General features: G+C 38.9%; 1 pseudogene; it reads left to right on the top strand.

The window, feature by feature from the left end:
* Window positions 1-6,427: 6,427 nt before the first annotated feature.
* LOC100959116 lies at window positions 6,428-7,179 on the top strand (annotated as a pseudogene).
* Window positions 7,180-8,055: the final 876 nt, after the last annotated feature.

Below are 8,055 nucleotides of genomic sequence, written 5' to 3'. Positions count from 1 at the left end.
GTCTCCTGCCTCCACCTCCCAAGTAGCTGGGACCACAGGCGCCTGCCACAACGCCCAGCTATTTTTTGGTTGCAGCCGTCATTGTTGTTTGGCAGACCCGGGCTGGGGATTTGAACCCGCCACCTTAGGTGTACGTGGCTGGCGGCTTAGCCGGTTGAGCTATAGGCGCTGAGCCTATGCACCCACTATTAATACCCCCATATTTATAAAACAAACACTACTTAATTTGAATAGTATGATATCCTTTCCTACAACACCATAATAGTCAGGGACTTCAGTAGCTCAAGGACAGAACTGGATAGGTATACTATAAGCAGAAACTAAGCAAAGATGGCCAGGCACAGTGGCTCACTACCACACTTTGGAGGGTGAGGTGGGTGGATTGCCTGAGCTGAGGAGTTTGAGACCAGCCTGAGCAACAGTGACACCTCATCTCTAAAAAATAGCTGGGAGTTGTGGCAGGTGCCTGTAGTCCCAGCTACCAGGGAGGCTGAGGCAAGAGGATGGCTTGAGCCCAAGAGTTTGAGGTTGCTGTGAGCTATGGCACCAGAGCATTCTACCAAAGGTGACAAAGAGAGACTCTGTCTCCAAAAAAAGAGAAACTAAGCTAAGAAATGATGGATTTAAACAATGTGCTAGATCAAATGGCCTTAAGAGTCATACACAGAACATTTTGCACTACTACCACTGAATATATGTCTTCTCATCAGTTCATGTGTCATTCTGCAAGATAGATCATATCTTAGGACACAAACTAAACCTCAATAAATTATAAAAATAGAAATTATACCTTCCTTGTATCTTCACAGACCACAATAGAATTAAAGTAGATCTCACTTCTAACAGAAACACACATCTCCACATGTAGTCATGGAAACTAAACAGCCTTTTGCTGGACAAAAGGAGGAGATAATAAAGGAAACCATTCAATTTATTGAACAAGATAATAATGAAGCCACAAACTGCCAAAAGGGTGGGATACTGCAAAAGAGGTCCTAAGATGGAAATTTATTGTATTGAATGCCCCCATCCAGAAGACCAAAAGGGTGCAAGTCAGCTACCTAAGGAATCATCTCAAGGTGACAGACACATAAAGAACAGCAATCCAATCCCAAACTAAGTAGAAGAAAAGAAATAACCAAAAATTAGATTAGAACCAAATGAAATCAAGAACAATAAACCATTCAGACCATTAATAAAACAAAAAGTTGGTTCCTTCAAAAGGTAAAAGATTTGATAAACCCTTGGCCAGATTAATGAGAAGCAGAAAAGTAAGCTCTCTAATAAGCTTAATCAGAAACAATAAAAGGGGAAATAACAACAGATACCACAGAGGTACAAAAGATCATGCCTGAAAACTACAAAAACTCTCCATCCAGAAATTTGAAAACATGAAGGAAATGGACATATTCCTGGAGTCATAATATCTTTATAGACTTAACCAGGAAGAAATAGAACCCCTGAACAGACCAACATCAAGCACTACAATTGCAACAACAATAAAAAGCTCCCACCAAAAATAAAAGTCTTGGACCAGATGTTTTCACGCCAGAATCCTACCAAACCTTCAAAGAAGAGCTGGTATTTATATTACACAACCTATTCCAAAACATGGAGAAGGATGGAACCCTGCTCAACTCCTTCCATGAAGCAAATAGACCCTGATATAAAAACCAGAAAGGACCCAACAACAACAAACAAAAAGCTATAGACCAGTGTCATTAATGAATATCAACACAAAAATACTCAACAAAGTCCTAGCAAATAGAACTTAGCTACATAAAATAATAATACATTATGACCAAGTTGGCTTCATGTCAGAGATATAAGGCAAATCCATAAACATAATTTACTACATAAATATAAGTAAAAATAAAGACCATATGATCCTCTCAATAGATGCAAAAAAAAAAAAAAGCACTTGAAAAGATTCAGCATCATTTTCTGATAAGACAGGTAAGAAAAGAGGCATAGGTGGGACATTTCTTAAACTGATAGGCACCATCTATGACAAACCCACAGCCAATATTATAGTGAATGGAGAAAAATTGCAAGCATTTCTGCTTAGCACTAGAATCAGACCAGGGTGTCTGCTTTTGCCACTATGATCCAGCACAGAGCTGGATGTCCCAGCCAATGCAATCAGGCAAGAGAAAGATGTAAACAGTATCCAAATGGGAAGGGAGGTCAAATTATTGTTCTTTGTAGGTGATATGATCTTATACCTAGAAATCCAAAGGACTCAACCATGAGACTTCTGGAAGTGATCAAGAAGTACAGTGACATCTCAGGATATAAAATCAATGTCCACAAATCAGTAGCCTTTATATATGCCAATAGCAATCAAGCTGAGAAAGAAATCAAAGACACAATTCTTTTCACAGTAGCTTCAAAGAAAATGAAATACCTGGGAATATATCTAACAAAGGATGTAAAGGATCTGTAAGGATAGAACTATGAAAGCCCGAGAAAAGAATTAGCAGAAGATGCTAATAAATGGAAGAACACATCATGCTCATTGCTGGGAAGAGTCAACATTGTTAAGGTGTCTGAACTACCCAAAGCAATCTATAGACTTAACTTAATACATATTAAAACACTAACATCATACTTTGAAATACTTAAAACACTAAATCATTCGGAATGGAACGAGAAAAAACACTGAATAGCCAATGCAACTCTAAGAAAAAAATAAAAAGAAATCTATAGGCATCACATTACCAGACTTCAGATTATACTACAAGTATACAGTGATGTAAACAGCATGATACTGGCATACAATTAGAGACAGAGACCTGTGAAACAGAACTGAGAACTTAGAGCTGAAACCAGCCTGATATCACCATCTGATCTTCAATAAAGCAAACCAAAGCATACACTGGGAAAAGAATATTAAATATTATCTATTTAATAAATAGTGCTGGGAGAACTGGTTAGACACATGTAAAAGACTGAAGTTAGACACACGTCTCTCATCACTTACATAAAATGAATCATGCTGGATAAGAGATTTAAATCTAAGACAGGAAATGGTAAAAACTCAAGAAGAAAGTGTGGAAAAAACTCTTCATGATACTGTCTTGGGGAAAGATTTTTATGAAGAAGACCCTTTTAGCAATTAGAGCAGCAATAACAAAAAAGTAAATAAGACTTGATCAAGCTTAAAAGCTTTTGCATGGTTATGGACAATAAATAAAGCTAATAGACAACCGTCAGAAAGGGAGAAGATATTTGCATGTGGGAAATCTGACAAAAGGCTAGCAACCAGAATCTACAAAGAACTCAAGCAAAAGAACAGGAAAAGAGTCAAAAATTCCCTTAATTGTTAGGCAAGAGACATGAATAGTACCTTCTCCCAAGAAGACAGACAAATTACTAACAAATGCATGAAAAAATACTCATTGTCCCTAATCATCAGAGAAATTCAAATCAAAACCACATTGAGATATCACCTAACCTCAGAGAGAATAGCCCTTATCACAAAATCCCAAAGCTGCAGATGCCAGTGTTAGCGTGGAGAGAAGGGTGCATTTATACATTGTTGGTGGGATTGCAAACTAATACGGTGTTTTTGGAAAGAAGTATGAAGAATCCTCAAAGATATAAAAGTAGACCTTTCGTTTGATCCTGCAATCCCATTACTAGCTATCTACTCAGAAGGAAAAAAAAATTATTTTTCCATAAAGACATTTGCACTCAAATGTTTACAGTAGCTCAATTTACAATTGCAAAGATGTGGAAACCACACCATTGCCCATCAACCTGTGAATGAATTAACAAACTGTGGTATATATTCATGTATATACACACCATGGACTATTATTCAACCATTCAAAAGATGGAAACTCTATCCTTTATATTCTTCTGGATGGAGTTGGAGAGCATTCTCCATAGTAAGATATCTCACAAGTAGAAAAGTAATCCTCCCATGTACTCAGTACTAATTTGAAACTAATATGTGAACAAATACAAACCTGTACAAGAGAAAAACACAGTCAAATTCAGGAAGGGGGGAGGAGGAAGGTAGAAGGAGGATTAGTAAGCTCCCACCTATAGGGCACAATGTAGGGTATATGGTGCACTCCTTGGTGAAGGACTCAACTGCAACTGGGACTTACAAACACAAACAATGCAACCTAATTGTATATACCCTTACCTCAAACAAATAAAGTTTGAGAACTCATCTTAGAAGAAGTTCTACATACCTCATTGCTGATTATCACTAGGTTACTTTCAAAGCACTCCCTTTGGGAAGCTATGTACCAATGCCAGCATCTAGTCCACCTTTCAATGCAGTTTTTGAACCCTTTTTCTGTAATGGCCACAGAGCTGTCATCACATTATCTATGATGTCCTGAATGAGATCAAGATATCTTCCCTTTAATAGTTCCTTTATCTTCGTGTAAAGAAAAAAACCATTGGTGGCTAGAGTCAGTCAACGGGGAGAATGTTCCAATATAGTCACTTGTTTACTGGCTAAACAAATAATAAAAGTAATACATAGATAACATCTCTCAATACATAGATAACATCTCCCCTAAGGCCAATATTTTTGGCACCCCCAGTATAATCAGCAGTAATCCACTAATGCCAGCAGAGTCCTCATGGCCTAATCACCTCTTTAATGTCCACATGCAACACGCAACAACAATAAACGCCGCCACATGTGAATATGACCACAGCTGTGAGGCACTGATATGGCAAGGTTATGAAACTCAGTTGTTTGTAAATTGATGCCAAAAAGGGTACAGTGGCAAGTTTGAAAACTTAATTATCAGAACTTTTGTGCAACTGGGGGCCAATTTTATTGTAGAGAGGCCACAAAACCAGGTGTGAGGAACAGCATGCACAGTCTACCCTAACTTAGTTCCCTTGTAAGAACCCTTGGCCCTAGTGCAGGGCACAGATGCCACTGCTCACACCTCTGGCATCCTGATGCTGGACACTGAGACGTGGGGCTAGGATTGCTGTCACTGGTGCTCCTGGCAAATGGACATTGCTACAGCCACTCACAGCCATGTTTACCGAAATGCATTCTGCACAGTCCTAGGCTCTGTGTGTCCCCTCATCCGGGTCAAAGTCTGGCAGGTGGAGCCTAAGCCTAATATCCATGTACACCTGCAGGGAGGATTGGAGACTTGTCCTGTGCTGTGAAGGGGGTCTGGTTTCTATTCTCTATCAAGACTTCCAGTGTGGAATTCTGATACAGTAAGAGAGTTCAGATGTTGGTGGGTGAGGGGTCGAGAAAGAATGACAAATTTCAATTTTCATAACGTTGATCTGAGATCAAAACTTTATCTGGTACTTTGTGGGCACTGGGTTGGCAGGGTGAAAAAGTGACTAATAAATGATATCTTTTTACCCACTCCCTTGAGGGTTATTATGTTATTAGCTCCTGTTACTATGTCATTAGCTCCAGATTTTGTCTGTGCTGATCTATTCTAGATCACTGAAGTGGCATTTGGGATGCTGATAGGATTACCAAGTACATCTTCTTGTTGCCTTTGTCTTTTATTAAGAATCTTCAAAGATATAAAAGTAGGCCTTCCATTTGATTCTGCACTCCCATTACTAGGTATCTACCAAAAAGGAAAAAAATTATTTTCCCATAAAGACATTTGCACTCAAATAGTTATAGTAGCTCAATTTACAATCGCAAAGATATGGAAAGCACACCATTGCCCATCAGCCTGTGACTGAATTAACAAACTGTGGTATATATTCATGTGTATTCACACCATAGTATATTATTCAACCCTAAAAAGATGGACACTTTATATCCTTTATATCCTCTATATATCCTCCATCCAACTCTGATGGATTTGAAGAACATTCTCCATAGTAAGGTATCTCATAAATGGAAAAGCAATCATCTCATGTACTCTCTACTAATTTGAAACTAATACATCAACAAATAAAGGCCGGTACGAGAGAAAAACACAATCAAATTCGGGAAGAGGGAAGGGGGAAGGTGGGAGGGACATCAGTAAGCTCCCATCTGTAGGGCACCATGTAGGGTATATGGCACACTCCTTGGTGAAGGACTCAGCTACAACTGGGACTTTACCTTACAAACACAAACAATGCAACCTAATTGTATATACCCTTACCTTAATATATTAAAAAAAAGTTTGTGAACTCATCCTGAAGAAAGTTCTACATCCCTCATTGCGTAAAATCACTAGGTTACTTTCAAAGCACTCCCTTTGGGAAGCTCTGCACCAATGCCAGCATCTAGTCCACCTTTCAATGCAGTGTTTGAAATCTTCTTCTGTAATGGCCGTAGAGCTGTTGTCACATTATCTTTGATGTCCTGAATGAGATCAAGATGCCTTCATTTTAATAATTACTTTATCTTTAGTTAAAGAAAAAATCCATTGGCTTCCGCAAGTACTGTCAGCCGGGCCGACGTATGTGTGGCAATATCATGTCTGTCCTGCTACCTGTCATTGTGCCTGCTGCCCAGAAGGCCACTACTGCGGTGATTTTCCTTCATGGATTGGGGGATACTGGGCATGGATGGGCAGAAGCCTTTGGCGGTATCAGAAGCTCACATATCAAATATATCTGCCTGCAGGCGCCAGTTATGCCTGTGACATTGAATATGAACATGGCTGTGCTTTCTTGGTTTGTTATTATTGGGCTGTCACCAAGGTCACAGGAAGATGAACCTGGAATTAAACATATAGCAGAAAGTATAAAGGCTTTGATAGATCAGGAGGTGAAGAATGGCATTCCTTCTAACAGAATTATTTTGGGAGGATTTTCTCCGGGTGGAGCTTTATCTTTATACACTGCTCTCACCACCCAGCAGGAGCTGGCAGGTGTCACTGTACTCAGTTTCTGGCTTCCACTTCGGGCTTCATTTCAGGGTCCTATCAGTGGCACTAACACAGATATTTCTACTCTTCAGTGTCATGAAGATTGCGACCCTCTGGTTCCCCTGAGGTTTTTTTTTTTGTAGTTTTTGGCCGGGGCTGGGTTTGAACCCACCACCTCCGGTATTGAGCCAAAGGGGCCGCCTGGTTTGATTCTCTTACTGCTGAAAAACTAAAAACATTGGTCAATCCAGCCAATGTAACCTTTAAAACCTATAAAGGCATGATGCGCAGTTCATGTCAGCAGGAAATGAAGGATGTCAGGCAATTCACTGATCAACTTCTACCTCCATCGTTGTAGGGGAGTGTAAACCTTTTCCTGTGCCCAATCTTCAAACTTTGAATGTTTGCAGTGTTAAAATGTTTTGCAAACATATGCCAATGACAGACTAAATAATGTCTCCTCCTAGGAAATTTATGATCTTTTAAATTTCTAGACATGTACTCTTACAATGTGATTCAGAAAATTAGTAGTGTTAAAATAGGTGAAGCAGTTAGCTTCTATTTTCTCACATGGAATTCACCAAAATAATAAAATAATGCAATCAGACTTTGTATTACATCATTTGAATTACTAGTATGCTTAATGAAAATTCGTTCAGGTATAAATGCACAGTTAAGATACAAATGATTTATGTATGCTGTGACTTAAGTCTGGATTTATTCCAAAATTGCTTAGTCACCATGCAATGTCTGTATCTGCATGTGTATTCATGTATACGTAATGATTGTAATACATGCTAAGAATGAGGTGGTTATTACATTATTCCTAATAATAGGGATAATGCTTTTTTTAAATTAAGTCATTTGTACATCGATCATAAATACATTTATGCCATTATGGGATTCAATGTGTTGATTATTTGTACAAATTGGAGTGCTTACATCCTGCTAATCAACATAGCCTTCACCTCATTTACCCAATTCCAGCATTAAGACATTTGTGTTCTACACCTGATAGATCCAACTTGTACGTGCAATATGCTCCACAGGTGTGGTCCCCCACTGACCCTCCCTCTATCAACCTACCCCTCCCTTCCCCTCTCTCTCCTCTTCCCTCCTTCATCCTAGGCTACAGTTGTGTTTCATTTTTCATATGCAAGAGTGAGTGATTATAAATTGTTTTCACAGTAGTACTGAGTACATTGGATATTTTTTTCCATTCCTGAGATAATTT

This window comes from Otolemur garnettii, unplaced genomic scaffold (assembly GCF_000181295.1).
Source record: "Otolemur garnettii isolate 467f Iridium unplaced genomic scaffold, OtoGar3 scaffold00031, whole genome shotgun sequence".
NCBI classification, from domain to species: domain Eukaryota; kingdom Metazoa; phylum Chordata; class Mammalia; order Primates; family Galagidae; genus Otolemur; species Otolemur garnettii.
This window is presented reverse-complemented; position numbering and strand designations above follow the sequence as displayed.